Below are 12,393 nucleotides of genomic sequence, written 5' to 3'. Positions count from 1 at the left end.
TAAGCAATAGCGAAAATCAGACCTGAAAATAATTAGGCCTGTACGGGATTCGAACCACTGACCTCTGCGATACTAGTGCAGCGCTCTACCAATTGAGCTAACAAGCCAACTGGGAGCAGGCCGTTAAGTTGATTCGTAATAAACCCGTGAAAGTGATAAATAAGATACAATGAAATATATGAAGTTCATATATTTTGTACTGCGGTATTAGATACATATGATGCACGATCCTCGCAGTAGATAGCGCTATTTAAGCAATAGCGAAAATCAGACCTGAAAATAATTAGGTCTGTACGGGATTCGAACCACTGACCTCTGCGATACTAGTGCAGCGCTCTACCAATTGAGCTAACAAGCTAACTGGGAGCAGGCCGTTAAGTTGATTCGTAATAAACCCGTGAAAGTGATAAATGAGATACAATGAAATATATGAAGTTCATATATTTTGTACAGCGGTATTAGATACATATGATGCACTATCCTCGCAGTAGATAGCGCTATTTAAGCACTAGCGAAAATCAGACCTGAAATAAGTTAGGCCTGTACGGGATTGGAACCACTGACCTCTGCGATACTAGTGCAGCGCTCTACCAATTGAGTTAACAGGCCAACTGGGAACAGGCCGTTAAGTTGATTCGTATTTTGTACTGCGGTATTAGATACATATGATGCACGATCCTCGCAGTAGATAGCGCTATTTAAGCAATAGCGAAAATCAGACCTGAAAAAAATTAGGCCTGTACGGGATTGGAACCACTGACCTCTGCGATACTAGTGCAGCGCTCTACCAATTGAGCTAACAAGCCAACTGGGAACAGGCCGTTAAGTTGATTCGTAATAAGCAATAAAGTTAAACTAAACTTAACATGTTTTTATTCTGTCTACTGCTTCTTGGCAAGCTCTTGCAGCACAGCCACTAGTGCCTGGTTCTGTTGTTGTTGTTGCTGCATTATAGTAATTTGCATCTGGCTTAGCTGTTGAAGCTGCTGATGTTGCTGGTGCTGGAGGTTAGCAAACATTGTTCGCTGCTGCTGCTGTTGATGGATCAGTTGCTGTATCATTTCCTCTTGCTGCTTTGCTTGGGCACACTGTTCCTTTTCTTTAAGTTCTAGCTCTTCTTGCCTGATTTTAAATTCTTTTTCTTACTTCTCCCTCAGGTATACCATGGTCTCTGCAGCAGATCTCCTTGTTCTTTTCTCTTTTTTCTCGGGCTCTTCACTAACCTCATCACCAACCACTCTTTTTCTTGTTGCTCCAACTTTCTCCAAAGCCTTGGCTCTAATATCCTCCACTTGCTTTTTCTCTTTCTCTGCACTGGCTTTTCTTTCCACTGATATCATTTGCTGATTTCTCTCTGCACCCTCAGCTTTCTCACATATTTCTTTAATTGCTGCATCAAACTCTGAAGGCTCATCAACTGCTATTCCACTGGCTTTGCTTTCTTCTGCAGCCTTTCTTTTGTGTTTCTTTATTAGAACCAGGTTTACACGGTCTCTTACAGACCTCAAAGAAACTGAGAAACGGGGCTCAGACACTGCACTCAGGTTCGAGGCAATTTCTTCCAACAGTCTCGCTCTCTCCCTACTTCCCTTCGGCTGGCTATACGGATCAACAGTTAGCACTTCTCTTACTAAAAGTAAATCGTGATATTTCGTCCAGTACATTGGAGTATTCGACCTTAAACATAAACAAAGTTGATTGAACTGCCAGTACAAAACAGCTGATAAAGCACACTTATCATAGGGTAACCTTTCGACTAAAGAAAAAATAATAGCCTGCAGAATACAGGGCAACTTTCCATGGTTTAGTAACAAGTTCGGCTGGTTTAATTCACACAAAAAATGCCACGAAACCTATGTAATAAAATTTTATAACCTTTTTTAAATTGTGCCTTTCTATAAAAATACAGACTAGTTAATTAAATGTTATCATCTGCGGATAATAAAGCGACTGAAGCCTCGAAACGTCAAGATATTTTTTCCTTGTTTTAAGATTGCATTGGATTATTTTCACCTTCACAATCTCGAACATATTTACAAGCGATACACAGTCAAAAAATTTAAAGTTTTTGTTGCAGTAAATGCAGATTGTGGAGTTGAACGAACCACTGGATTCGCCTTCAAATAAGGCTCTGCCGTTGTGATGTTGAACCCAAAAATACGTTATAAAACCTAACATAAAGTATCATAATCCTACAAAGTAAATTGGAAGAATATATTCTCGTAAGATGTTTGTTGTGCTCGCAGATAAAAAACCCAAAACGGCTACAGAAGTTGTAGTGCTGTCTGCACTTTTAAATCTGGAAAGAATATCTTCTTTGTCAAACTGTTTGACTTTTGAGTGATTCTCAGCGGATAATTTTCGATTGATATCAGTGTGAGCCAAGTTTATTTACATTACAATTTCTTACTTACATGTTCGTCAATGGTTTAAGTCTCGACGTTTCTGTTTAAAAACAAACCATCAATTCAAAGAATAATCTCATTTTATGAAAGAAAAAAGCGATGAAAGTTATTTTTGATTGTCTCATGGGAATATTTAACGTTTAGATAGCAGAGAAAGGAATGCTCGCGTCGATAGCAGAGAAAGGAATACTCACGTTTTCGGCCAACGTCAAATTTTTGTTCGTAAATACGCGCCATAAGAACGAACCTGCCCACGATTCAATATGAGCAGCGGCATTCGCTGACGAACCAATCAGAAGAAAGTTAAATCAAGGAGTGGCAAGTTCAAAACTGTTTGTTCTCGTGTTTTTAGAAGGGAGTTGTTTGTGCACATTTGTTTGGTAAATATTGTTAGATCTACCGATTTTATCCGTTGAAAATATTTCTTTGGTTGAACGAAATGTCTGAGCATCCACGTAGTTGTATTTCGGACGGCGAAGAAGAGCCTGATGATTGTCAGAACGACTATCCTATCTGTGACAATTATGCCGACATTCGCAAGAATCTCTTATATGAATTTGATGTTGTCACAAAAGAAAAGACCTCTTCCGGAACTTCTGGGAGAGAATGCGTGAAGGTTTATTTACGAGCACGGCCATTTAGTAGCGAAGAACTCGAGGCAAACGAAGATCAACAATGTGTAGAGAGAGAAAGCCGTACCACGGTTTTGATGAAGGCGCCAAAGGAATCGTTCGCATTTAAAAACAGCACTCGCGCTGGCGGTGAGATTTCGCATCGATTTTCGTTCACAAATGTGTTTAGTGAGGATACAACACAGAAAGAGTTCTTCGATGAAACAACTCTTCCTCTTGTGACGGACTTCATAAACGGACAAAATTGTTTGGTTTTCACCTACGGGGTGGCAAACTCGGGTAAGGTAAGCAAGCTTTCTGTTTTGTTTGTACATTTTGTAACTGCGCGTTCAGTGAGCTGTAACTTCTTTATCTTCTCTCGAATGCTATTGGATTCATGATGGTGTTGTTCCGATGTCATTTACACGGTGATTTTTTTTTTTATTTTCGTTCAGTTGTTCATTAACTTTAAAACATCTTTGTTCACGGTATGTTTTTAGACTTACACAATTCAGGGAACCCCCAAAGATGGTGGGATTCTACCTCGAAGTCTTGATGTGCTGTTCAACAGTATAGCGGGAAAGAGTTATGAGAGAATGAACCTCAAACCAAGATTCTGCACAGATATTATTAGGCTTACAGATGACGAGGAACAGAAGGAGAATAATTTCAAGAGTGCGTTACTCTCGTCTCTCAACAAAGTGAGTTACAGTAATTATAGGCACTGTTGGGTTGTGAGGTAAGCCTTTGAGGTATATCAACAAAGTTGAAATGGTAAATTGGCCACCGTAACGATTACAAAAGCTGACGTTTCGAGCGTTAGCCCTTCGTCGGAGCAAATAGAGGAATTGTGGGTTTTGGGGGCTTTTAAAGGCAGAAAATGGAGCTACGTTATTGGTGGGAGCATGGCAACGAGAAAAACAGGAATAAATTAGTGGAATGAAAAGCGTTTGTTGATCCCTGTGATATTAAGACTGGTGGTTTGAAAGATGAGCTTTTGTTTGATTATTTAGTTACTCCCACCGACGCAGCCCCAAACAGTTTCTTTCGAAACTATCAGCCTTTATTCATAAACCTTTGAGGGTTTCCTAGCCGGGAAATATTTTTTTTAACCGAACTCTCACAATTATTAAATGAATACACTCTCTTTTAATGAGAACGTCTAACAAAAAATGGGCAAATAAGGACGTTTTTATTTAACTGACACTCAGTCTGGGTAGTTAGTATGTTCTTAAAATTTATTTTTGATCTCAGCCTTGTTTGGCTGATAGTGAAAAAATAGAGATTGTTTTGAAAGTAGGATACTTTTTGAGATGAGAAACTTATAGACGTGGCTATGGTATTACATGATATTTATCTGAATAAGCAGTGCATTGCATTGTTCTTTCAGACTTTTGACATAAATGCATTTCTCAAACTGCTCCAAGACTCTACAGCTCATTTGTCAAAAGTCAGTTGCATTGATGACTCCACTCTGCAGAGCCAGGATGGAGGAAATGAAGGCAAGCAACATTTGAACTAGATTGAATGCAAATTTACCTCAGCTGTAACAGAGTTTGCTAAGGACCTTTCCCAAGAAAGCAGTTCATCAGTATTTTCTCTAAATTCGATTTTTAGAGTCTTCCATTGATAACAAGGAGAATGTCTCCAGGGTTGCAGATGACACCACAATCAATGTAGATACACAAGGACCAGTTAAATTCTCTGTTTGGGTTTCTTTCGCCGAAATCTACAATGAAACAATCTTTGATCTGTTGGAGCCATATCCTACAGGGATCGGTAAAAAAAGAACAGCACTCAGACTAGGTGATGACTCAAATGGGAATCCCTATATCAAAGGTATGTGCTGATTAAAGACCAAAGTCAAACCTTTGAGATAGCCTTGTTGCTTTATTAATTGCTCAGAAATGATTAATAATTTAGTTTATTTTATTATTTTTACAAATTTGCATGTAATAAAATAGGTGACTGTCATGTTCCCTTTAGCTTGTATGGCACTGTATGCTTCATTTTGTTTTCCTTTGGCCTCTTCCTGGCAAACAGTGTGGTTTATTTATTACATTTGAAACATCCAGATTTTGAGGTGCAAGCTAGTAGTTTTTAACATACCTTGGCAGATTTGTGTTTTCTGTCTTCAGAAACAACAAGGACCTTGTGCTTGAGAATCTGTCATAGCTATCTATGGTTTCTCACTTTCAGAACTAATTTGTTTTAATGGTCAAGTTTTTAACAAAACTGCACACTCAGCTAGACCTATCAAACGGATCATTAGTTGACAAGGATGTGACAATTAAGGAGGACTAAATTACCAATACCTGACTTTTCTCTTCCAATATGTTTTTGTTAATTTATTGTAACTTAAGAAACTATTAGCAGTAAATAAATAATGCTATTAATAATAATAATTACCTCATAAAGTGGAAAATTTAAGGCAAGTTGCTAATGATGCCTATATACATTTATTAATAAAGGATTGAGAGAAATTTACGTCTCCAATGCTGATGAAGCCTACAAGGTAAGATATGCTTCCATCCTGCTTCCTTTCCACCTTCTGTTTTCCCTTCTCAGGTTACCTGCTCACAATTACCAATAATTCAAATATGGCTTGTTTACTTGCTCAGAGGGGTGACATATTCTGATATTAAACAATCTTTCTTTTCTTCGTGTATAGATTCTTAAGATTGGCCAGAACAATCAAAGAATAGCTTCCACAAAGTTAAATCAATGTTCCAGTCGTAGGTAAAAACAACAAAATGTTATTGTGAGCTACATTAGGGTCTTTTTTGGTCCATTCTATGGCATATTTGTTGCCAACTAGCTATGGTGAGGTGATGATGACGATGATGGTGGTTGTAATAGTAGTGATGATAATGATGACACATGGAAGTGGATCTTATCATTGCATACCAGTATTACTAACAAAGTAATTCTTTCAATCTTCAGTCACTGTATCTTCAACATTAAGGCTCTGCGAGTTGTAGATGATGCTCATGTAGCAAGAGTTAGCAGGTAAGAGGTGAACATATCATGCACTTTCTCTCAAAATTATTAATTTAGAAATCACAAATAGTTCAAAAGACATTGATTGAAAAATATTACATGTCATCTACTTGTAGTAAAGTATCCTCCAGAACCTTTATATTTATAGACATCTACAACTCCATGTTCTTACATGGATTCTCTTGACACTTTTCCCCTCTATATCTTCATCAACCTCTGTGAGGGTATCATCACAAGGGGCTGGGGTGTGAAGTGCCCCTTTGATCCATGGCACAGAGGGCCTAGCTGGTTTGGAGTGTGTTTTCATTGCTCAGAGGGGAGACAATGCTCCACTTAAAGCAGTTACAATTAACATAACTTTTTTTTCTGCAGACTTTCATTTGTGGATTTAGCAGCATCTGAGCGCTACTCAAAAACCCAGAGCAAGGGAGACAGACTCAAAGAAGCTGGTAACATCAACACCTCCTTGATGACTTTAAGAAAATGCCTGAAATATTTACGTTACAATCAGAAAAACCCGTAAGTATAAGTTGTCCAGCAGACTGCAAATCCATGTTCATAGTAGTTTTCAGCTTTAGAATAAATGTCAATCATACTGTACCTTATGTTTTTATTAAAAAAAACTGTCATCTTTTACCTCAAGCGAAACTTTTAATTTATTTTTATAGGAATCAAACACTTACCATCCCATTCCGTGAAAGTAAACTCACCAGACTGTTCCAGGGATTTTTCTGTGGAAAAGGAAGGGCTGCTATGATTGTCAATGTTAACATGTGCGCTTCCATGTTTGATGAAACATTCCATGTCATGAAGTTTTCGGCTATCGCCAAAAAGGTGAGAAAATATGTAGATATTTCTCGTCTTTACGTGCTGGATATTACCTGACATATATCATTCATTGGCGAATTTAGTGCAGAAAGTTAATAATTAAAAGCCAAATCTTTCAGTATACAATTATTGATGTCTAATTCTCTCCTTGTTTATTGTCAGGTGACCACCAGAGTGTCCAAACCGGTGGATTAACCTCCCCCAGTAAAGAGGGCCGGTGCCTTGGCATCTACACCAGTTGTTATAATAACCCACAACTCAGGCAAATACCTTGTCTCTCTAATTTGTCTCTAGCTCTGCCAGTTGGGCCAAAGTGGCTTTTGTACCAAAACTTTTTGTCGAACTTTTTTTATTGTTTATACTTTATGCCATGCTTTTTCTAGGCCAGTGCTTTATTCATAGCAGTTATCTACCAGCAGTTGATTACATCTCATCTTAAGACACTGAATGTTCACAGAGGCAGCTTTCTTAGTATAAATGATCGTTTGCCAGTCTAAAATGCAAGAAAAGAAGTGATTCCCAATTGTAGAGCTGAGCGTCTTCAAAATAAAATGAACTCGTTGAGGATGTCTGTGCATCTTAGAGAATTTCTTGTGCCATGTTTGTAACCAACGTTAACCTTCTAGATATTAAGCTTTTTCAGTCTGAAATTCTCGTTTTCCCTCTAACATACTTTCTACTTCCTCTTAATCAACCTAACCAACAGTTATTTGGAGACCCTTTATCTTGAGGGTAAATCTTTTGCTAGAGAAAAAAGACGGACACGGCTCCTTAAGTATTGCTTATCCCATATTTGATTAAACTATATCTCGATGTGGATGTCTTACTAAGCAGACGGTTGACGAGGAGAGAGAGGAGGAGAAAGACAAGGAACTTTCCTCGATGACACACCAAACTCTTAGCAATTAAAATACAAGGGATCGATGCGGAGAATTAGAACTTCGATAGCCACTAAACAGCCATAGGCTCTTAGCGCAAAAATGGCGTTATATACTTTTATCGCCTTTGCTTTGCCCGTCTCTCGAGACGCCCGTTGGTTCCTGGCCCTGAAAAGCTAGTTTTTGTTTGCTGTGTTTACATACAAGGGAGACCTATGAAATGAAAACAATTAGAATGTCAAGACCCACTCCTCTCTTACTTCCTTGATATGGATTTTTCGAATGCATTCAGGCACGTAAATTAGGGTGCAACAATTAGTTTTTGCTCTGTCGTCTGCGATTATCCTAAAGTTTTACACCTACCCCCTAGAAGAATCCACGACGCGTTACCACCAATTTTCACCAGACAACCAGCCAGTTTAGTTCAAAACAACAGAAAAGGAACAAGATCGCTAACTGTAACTGCTGGTATTGGCGTACTACTCAACCACTTAGTTATGCTTGGGAGTCCTTTGCCGGGGCGAATAACGCCAGTAAGTAGAAAACAAAACAAAACTTTCGGCAGTACAAAAACCTCGGGTGAAACTCAAAAAGAGAACGTGATCTTTCTCTTTTCGCCAGATTTAAGACCAGCCTGCTGGTCACAAAAGATTTTTTTTATCCCCCAAATGGTAATTAGTACAGAGTACTGATTATTGACTTGCACGTCTAAATGAAAGCGATCGTGCGTTCACCATGTCCGGCTAACGTTAAAGCGTGTGATTGTTCCTTGTTGAGGCAGACGTTGGAGGAGTCACTGTTCCCTTTTGACTTCTCTTATCCACAAATGTGTATTTCTGTTTGATTAAGCCCTCTTAGGTGAAAAGCTAAGCTGACGCTTTGTTAGCCTTGAGGGGTCAATACCAATGCTACAGACGGCCATTAGTAAGGCTTTTAGTCATTCAGTTTTTTGTTGTTTTTCTTTTGCTCAATCAGTTCATGATTCTTGAATTATCGCGTTCTGTTCGGCTTTTTTAATTGGTTTTCATGAGTTAGACGAACGCTAATTTCTATTTCGTCCCCCCAAAATCAGAAATTGCTAGGTTATCTTTAGTGTTAATTTTAGATGGAGGTAACTCTAAAACAAAATGAAAGGAAAGTAAAATTGGAATTATTTTTCCGTTTTACTGACTTTTCTTCAAAAAAGCGGCTAAAGCCCACAATTACGAAATAAAGATTTTGATCTCCCTCGCTTTAATACCTGCTATTTGTCCATAAGAGCAATTTAGCAGGCATACAGATTGCAAGCGACAAAGACAGGCTTTTAATGTGAGCACAGTGAACGCTTTAATTTTTATTTCCCTCAGAAATACGGAAAATAAAGTTTGACAACTAACACACCAGATCTGAAAGTGAGAGATAACGGAATCTTTTTTGTACTGCGGTATTAGATACATATGATGCACGATCCTCGCAGTAGATAGCGCTATTTAAGCAATAGCAAAAATCAGACCTGAAAAAAATTAGGCCTGTACGGGATTCGAACCACTGACCTCTGCGATACTAGTGCAGCGATCTACCAATTGAGCTAACAAGCCTACTGGGAGCAGGCCGTTAAGTTGATTCGTAATAAACCCGTGAAAGTGATAAATGAGATACAATGAAATATATGAAGTTCATATATTTTGTAATGCGGTATTAGATACATATGATGCACGATCCTCGCAGTAGATAGCGCTATTTAAGCAATAGCAAAAATCAGACCTGAAAAAAATTAGGTCTTCACGGGATTCGAACCACTGACCTCTGCGATACTAGTGCAGCGCTCTACCAATTGAGCTAACAAGCCAACTGGGAGCAGGCCGTTAAGTTGATTCGTAATAAACCCGTGTAAGTGATAAATGAGATACAATGAAATATATGAAGTTCATATATTTTGTACTGCGGTATTAGATACATATGATGCACTATCCTCGCAGTAGATAGCGCTATTTAAGCAATAGCGAAAATCAGACCTGAAAATAATTAGGTCTGTACGGGATTCGAATTACTGACCTCTGCGATACTAGTGCAGCGCTCTACCAATTGAGCTCACAAGCCAACTGGGAACAAGGCGTTAAGTTGATTTGTAACAAGCAATAAACTTAAACTAAACTTAATATGTTTTTATTCTGTCTACTGCTTCTTGGCAAGCTCTTGCAGCACAGCCACTAGTGCCTTTTCGCCGATATGCGAAAACCGACTTCTTCGCAGCAACAAACGAGAGTCAAACACTCCTTTACGTTCGACCAGTCGTCGATACTGTTTCTCCAAATGAACCCGAAAGTACCATGAAAGTAAATGATTTACTCACTTAACGCAACGAACAACTTTGACATTACATCTCATTCCGACCATCTCGACCCGAACGTCGAGCCTACGTGTTTGCAATAAGTCATAAACTCCCACGCAGTCTCCACTCACTTGGACCCAGTGTCCACTCACTCAACACGCAACATCTTACACAAACTGAAAATGAAGTAACACAAAACATAAATTTTCAGTTCGGAACACTTTGCAACAAACCAAAACCAACCTGAGCTGTAAGTACCGTACTGTGTGAATACCCAGCAGCTAGTTTGGTCACTTGATAGTCATCAAGTGCTTGCAGATGTGTTGGGAGGAGTGCATCTTTAATGCTGTCCACTCCTAACTGTCCATGGACTCCCCACCCCCACGACCCCACCCGGTTATCTGCTGACTGAGCCATGGAGTGATAATGTCCACACATAACTGCTATACATTTCTTGCCCAATAGCTCGGTAATGTAGACAGGCCTTGTCTGTTGCAGTGTGTCTCCTTGGCCAAGCTTTCGTCAAAATAACACAACATTGTTAAAAAAAATTATCATGTGAATCATGAAATTATTTCTAAATGCATTGTCTGATTCAAAGATTTTGTGTTCAAAGTTGAAAACTACCACCTCAGAAATGGCATTCAGGTAGGGCTGTGCCTTTTATCGTTCAAGTCCCTATAACATCCATATAAATTATTATCCTGTAAACATGTAGTGAGATACTCAAACTTATCATGTAGAAATTGCTATCTTGATCTAACGTAAAATTCTTGTAACTAATTTCCAAGGAAATGTGTAGCAGTTAGAGGGGAGAATTGACAATCAGACTTTGGGGTTAAGTTAAAGGGTTAAAATCGAAAGGAACATCTTGCAAGGATGCTGATAAAATTTGCATTGACAAAGTTGTATTTCTTACCTGTCCATACTCTGATGATCCCCGAGAATACACCCATGTGAGGGAAAATAATCAAATTAATCCCTGACCCATACTTCTTGCCAGCTGCCCTCACATCAATGAATCAAAATGTATCACATTTTACTCAGAATAGAGGTCATGGTTAATAGTTTCTGCTTAAAATGAGAGCAGTTCTTCATACAAGTCTGCTGGGAATAATAATAAAATAAAAGACTTATACCGCGCCAGTATCCTACTGTTCAAAGGCGCCTACAAAAACTTTAACATTAACACTTAAGACAGCTAATATAAATTATAAAAGGCTTTTCTAAAAAGAAAAGTTTTTAATCTACTTTTAAAAACAGACACAGACTGAGCATTTCTAATTTCACTTGGCAAAGCATTCCATAATGATGGTGTTGCTACAGAGAAGGATCTTGCGCCATATGTTTTCAAGTTATAGGATGGAGAAACCAGAAGGTGCTTGGATGATGAGCGTAGTTGACGCGATGGGGTGTAAGATGTAAGCAAATCATAAATGTAGGTTATAAGTAAAGTCTTATAAATAATACGTTGATTAACGGGAAGCTAATGAAGATTGAAAAGAACAAGCGTAATGTGATCATGCTTTTTTTGTAAGTGTGACGAGGCGCGCCGCGGCATTCTGGACGTGTTGTAGCTTTTTTATAGTGAAGGCTGGTAGGCCATACAAAAGGGAATTACAGTAATCCAGCTTCGAAGATACAAACATATGAACCAGCAATTCAGTAGTGGTCGCTGAAAGATATTTCCTGATATAGCTAATATTTCGCAAATGATAAAATGAAGATTTGCAAATGTCAGTAATATGATCCTTAAAGCAAAAATGGCTGTCGAACATAGTGCCGATATTCCTCGCCTTTTGCACGGAATGGATAGTCTCACCAGCAATTGAGATTTCGTGAAGGAGTGGTCTTGGAAGATGTTTAGCGGAGATCACCAATAATTCAGTTTTGTCTTTATTTAATTTAAGGTGATTAACCATCATCCAATGATTGATTTCATCCACACAGCTCTCAATGCTAGAATCCGCTAGATCCCTATCACCCAGTACAGTTGGTTGGAAAGACAAGTAAAGCTGTGAGTCGTCAGCATAAAAGTGATAGCTCAGGTTAAATTTCTTTACGATATCTGAAAGCGGTGAAGTATAAAGCAAATACAAAATGGGTCCCAGGACAGATCCTTGTGGCACTCCACATTTAAGGTGATGTTTCGTAGAAGTACCACCATCTACGGAGACATATTGCGTGCGACTCGATAAATAAGATTGCAACCATAATAGAGGCTTTCCAGCTATCCCAAACCGTACACGTAAACGAGAGAGGAGGATGGTATGATCGACTGTATCGAAGGCAGCGGAAAGGTCTAACAACAGTAAAATTACGATTCGAGGATTATCAATGGCAGAAAGAATATCATTGTG

At 38.7% G+C, this 12,393-nt stretch overlaps 2 pseudogenes across 1 annotated transcript; one reads left to right on the top strand and one right to left on the bottom strand.

Annotated features, from left to right (window-relative positions):
- Nucleotides 1-875: 875 nt before the first annotated feature.
- Nucleotides 876-1,671, bottom strand: LOC148722689 (uncharacterized; annotated as a pseudogene).
- Nucleotides 1,672-2,844: 1,173 nt separating this feature from the next.
- On the top strand, nt 2,845-7,283 carry LOC148722688 (kinesin-like protein KIF20A; annotated as a pseudogene). The gene is made up of 11 exons (XR_015992815.1): nt 2,845-3,321; nt 3,517-3,717; nt 4,407-4,518; nt 4,634-4,855; nt 5,488-5,531; nt 5,688-5,755; nt 5,960-6,025; nt 6,389-6,535; nt 6,685-6,850; nt 7,007-7,106; nt 7,228-7,283. The product of XR_015992815.1 is annotated as a kinesin-like protein KIF20A (transcript).
- The last annotated feature ends 5,110 nt before the right edge of the window (nt 7,284-12,393 follow it).

Source organism: Stylophora pistillata, chromosome 10 (assembly GCF_964205215.1).
Source record: "Stylophora pistillata chromosome 10, jaStyPist1.2, whole genome shotgun sequence".
NCBI lineage: Eukaryota > Metazoa > Cnidaria > Anthozoa > Scleractinia > Pocilloporidae > Stylophora > Stylophora pistillata.
This window is presented reverse-complemented; position numbering and strand designations above follow the sequence as displayed.